Source organism: Pinus tabuliformis, chromosome 2_2 (genome assembly GCF_031772625.1).
Source record: "Pinus tabuliformis cultivar Carrire ecotype Pingquan chromosome 2_2, CPIR1, whole genome shotgun sequence".
Classification (NCBI taxonomy): domain Eukaryota; kingdom Viridiplantae; phylum Streptophyta; class Pinopsida; order Pinales; family Pinaceae; genus Pinus; species Pinus tabuliformis.
Window position 1 is genome coordinate 564,517,754 of NC_142300.1, and position 4,993 is coordinate 564,522,746.

A 4,993-nucleotide genomic window follows, 5' to 3' on the forward strand; every position below is an offset into this window, starting at 1 on the left:
TTCAAGTATGTGCATCTTGCAATTTTACAATAAACCATTGATTACAAATTTACATGTTAATTTTTAAGAGAAGAGACATAGAAGAAGAAGAGACATTGGTGGTTTCTCCTTACCGTAGTATAAAATGATAATCCGTGGGCAAGTGAAAAAGAATATTGACTTAATTTAGTCACTAGATTCCATATTAGTATGTTAAGAATCAATGTTATTGGTTTCTTTACAACCTCAATTACAAATATCTACATCAATGAATGCAATAGTATGAATGTTAAGATATGATCCAATATAAGTAGTATGTGTATATTTATGTTGAACAAGGTATTGATTTGTTTTGCATCACACTCTCCTTTACTTCATCAAAAAGAATTCCTCTATTTATCTTTCCTGTTGATTTAATTTTTTTGTTTCAAGGCCTTTTTTTCTGACAATAAACACCATAACCTCACAAACTCATGATAAATAGCCTAATCATAAAACTAAGGAGAATCAAACACTAACATGTTAAGTTGGTATTACCTATAAAACTAAACTATCTATACTTTGTTGATTTGTTACATATGACTCAATACTTCACAAGGATAAGAAAAATTGTTAGATAATTTGGACTCCATGCAAAGATAGCTAGATAGCTAGCTACAAGTTTATCATTATTCTCCAATACATAGACAAGTCATATCCCAACCCTAATTTTTTGTTCCCCTACATAGAATCCATTCTTTTATGTGGTGACACTCACAAGAGGGACTTAGGAATAGTGTAAGTGTTGTAATCAAAGAAATAATAAAAGGAATCACAAAATAAATGTACAAAAGACTAACAAAACATAAAGAACATAATGATTTTCAAGACTAACAAATTCATAGACTAGAGAAAGAATGCTTTCTGACACATAAATTTCCTAGCGTTTAATTTTAATAAATTAAAGCACTGGAATGCTCTCCATGACTATGAAATAATCCTTTCTTAGTGTTTAATTTTAATAAATGAAAGCATTGGGACACTCTCCATGACTATGAAATAATCCTTATGACTCTGCACATAAATTGCCTTCCTATAAAAGTGTTTATAAAGCTACGAATTTACCACCAACATAATATAGAAGCAAATAATTATTTGATAAAATTATTTTCCCACTTTCCTTTCAATCTATTAACAATAATTTCCAAACATTTTTCCTCTTTCTTTTTTCCCTTGATATAAATGTTTCAATTCCCCTAAGAAACAACATAGTTTCACAAACTCATAAACATACTAAACTCAAAATTAAGGAAACAGACACCTAATATGTTAAGTTGGTAGTAAGTGTAACATGAATTATTTTATTGCTTATGATTATAGATGTCTTAATTTATTGAATTCTAAGAGAAACCTTTAGGTGACATGGATTCCTTCCAAAGATAATTAGGTAAAAAAAAATATGTGTTTGCTGCAAATGAATCTAGTTTAAAAGAAGGTAGTTGTTCTCATTCATAATGGCAAGTTTTCTAGTTAGTCTCTTATCATTCTTCAATACAAACATGAGACTTATTTTAGTTCTAATCCTCTCTTGGAGGGTTTATGTGTTTACTGCAAATGAATCTAGTTTAAAAGAAGGTAGTTGTTCTCATTCATAATGAGAAATTTTCTAACTATTCTCTTATTATTCTTCAATACATACATGAGGCTTAGTTTAGTTCTAATCCTCTTTTTCCTTGTGTAGAATCTAATTGTTTTTATCACGAGAGCAATAAGAAAGACCATTAAGGGGATCATATTTAAGATTCTCAATATTGCTAGAAAATACCATTAAGGGGATCATATTTAAGATTCTCAATATTGCTAGAAGGCACACTTAAGGAGCTTTTTGATAGAACCAATTTGGATTCATCGATATTTCATTTATATTATTTGCCTTTTTAGCTCTAAGTTTGGGAAACACTATAAAATTATAAAATATTTTAAAAGCTACTTCTCTTTCATAATTATAGCCAATAATTTTTGTAAAAGCAAGGTTAATAATAAAAAGATCTAAGGACTAAAAAAATTTCCACAAATTATTGCTTCAAAATCTTACTTAACTATAACCTAACAATGAAATTAAATTTATTGAATTCATAAATATTATTAATTAATTAGTGTAAATATTGTTACGCTCTATTTAACCTAATTTATAATAAATTAAAAAATAATAATAGTCTTGCTCTAGACTCGAAACGTCGACAAAAAAGATGAACACTGTGGATTATCCGAACTCAATCTCTCAAAAACCACTCCACAGAAACTTGCAATCCAAAATATCTAAATACTAAATATTCAAATAACTTATATTTTTTAACATTTTTAGTTACAACTTCTATTATTATAAAAATAATGAACAGTACTTCCTGACCTCTCTCATAATTCAATTTTTATATGATGGCGTACCTATTTCGACGTCCAAGCTGAATATTCTTCGTCGTATAACCTGATTGATGGCTGTGATTTCTCTGAGGGTTGTCGAAGGGTTTCATCTTGCAGGGTACTAATGGGTTTAATGAATATTTACGTGCGTTTGAATTAAGTGAAAAGGGTTTAATTGACGGACGATTAAACGTACAGGAGGTTATACCGGTTGTTAAAGGACGGAAACTAAAGATTATTCTCCAGACGATTCTCTAACTTACACAGGATAGTGTGAATTCGTTCATCTCATCCGACTTACTGTAACGGGTATGGTAAACAGGAAAAGAGCTTTGGCGTGGCATGGTACTTTTTAATGCCCATACACATCACAAAAAAGTTTCAGTATGAAGTATAATTTGTTGTATTAAGTGTATCTGACTGAAATTTTCTATTTTTGTCTACATTCAATAAGTTTAAATGAAATAGATGGTAAAACAAAAGATAGGTTTATTCGGAAAAAAGAAAAGTTAAAAAATATATTTAGATATTATTTGTGGTAATGGATTGATATTACATTATTTATATAAAGTAATTATTTTGTTTATTGGTTTGATGTTTATTTGGGTTTGTTAGCTATTTAAATTATATGGCTGTGTTGTGTGTTGGTTGAGTAAAGCGTCAAATTTAAATTAAGATTAATTTTGAATAAGGTCTAAATATTAAATACTTATTCTAGCTTATTATTTTTTTGGTAAAATAAATTATTATATAATTTTTAGAAAAATATATTATAGCAAATTTTGTTTTGCTCTAATTTAACATTAGGACAATCAGTTTAATAGCAAAACCACAATTTCTTCTTAATGGTCAAATATAGATATACAAAATTGACTATTATGGATATTCTTCACAATTCTCATCTATTAAAACCTTACCACAGAAATATTCAAACAAAAACCACAATTGTTTTAGCATTCAAAGGTAACTTATATGATAGTTCAACAACAAAGCAAAAAAAATATTAAGAGCCTAAACACCAAAATATATCCCGTATCTAAAAACGAAACCTTAAAAGAGGAAAAAAAAACAAACAAAGTGATAAAAAATCCTCATTTAGATAGATCAAACATCACCAGGCATGAGATTCAAGAGGGATGTGACACTTAGATATGGAAGCTTTTTTGCTTTTTAGGTCTCGGCGGATTAATAGAAGAAGAAGAATTCCCTTTAAAGAAATTTGTAATTATTTTGAGGTACTTTTCTACGAAGATGATGATCACTATAAGGATGATGTGTAATTCAGTGGATTTTTTTATAATTTAGTATGAGGGCGAAATAAAAAAAAGATGAGTAAGATATTTAAACCTTATATTTAAAAAAAATATATTAATATATGAATTAAATAAATTATTTGATGATGTATGTTAACTAATTTATCTTGATATCAACTTCCTATATATCTCTATATAAAAATAAAATGTTAAAGAAAATATTTTAATGTTGTTTATAATAAAATATAGGATGTTAAAGAAAAAACTCGAATAAAAGTTAAAAAAAATATCAAGTACTTTCTAATCAAAACCATAAAAGGAAGATGTCTATTTCACTCAATTCTTAATATAAAATTAATATTTAACATTTAAAAATATTTATAATAATAAAAAAATTCAATCTGGATTATGATAAAATATTCCAATATGTGGATTAAATAATATTGATGTATATTTAAAATATATTGATAACCAAAAACAATTATTTTAATGTGACACATGTTATGTAAAATATTTCAATGTCAACCATGTATATAGTATATATTATTGAAAAAAACTATGTATATATCATATAAAGTAATTGAAAAGATAAGCTTTTATGATTATAATGTTTGTAGTCTTATTATTCTACATTTTGGTCTTTTTGACATATATCTTTTTTATCAATTTCGTCTGAAATTCAACATAGATCATTTTTGGACTTATAAGTTTAAGTTATGCACTCTATATAAAATTCAAAAATACAATTTAAATAATGAAAAGTTAAGATTTCTATATATAAAGACATTTATCAATGGAAAAAAGAGATGCAATATTTTTTTTCAATTTAACACTTTAAAAAATGTTTATACTTCAAAAAAAAATTGATCTGTGTAGACATATGCTTAAATACATGCTTGGTATGAATCTATACTAATTAATATCTTGGTAAAATTTTGCGTGGAATATAAATCAAATTTATAAATTTAATTGCCCGTATAAAAAAGTGATTGAATTTGAAAAAACATGTGGCAAAACGAAAACACTTAAAATAACATGGAATAATAATTATTTCAAGAAGAATCAATCACATTAAATTGACATTGTGTTCTCGTGAATATTTCTATTTTTATTACATTGATATACTAGTATATTATGAAACTGGAATAAAATTATTTATTTATATTTTGATAGACTTTGTCCTGCACTCCTATAAAACTATTTATTGCATTCAATGATCTGATTTTTCACAAATTGGGGATCATCAAGCATAAACGCCATTGCTCAAATATTGCAGGATTTTCGGCTTTAAATTGAGATGGATAATATATGCTGGGTTTATATGCATTTGCAAGGTTTATATATAGAATTGGTTAATTTCG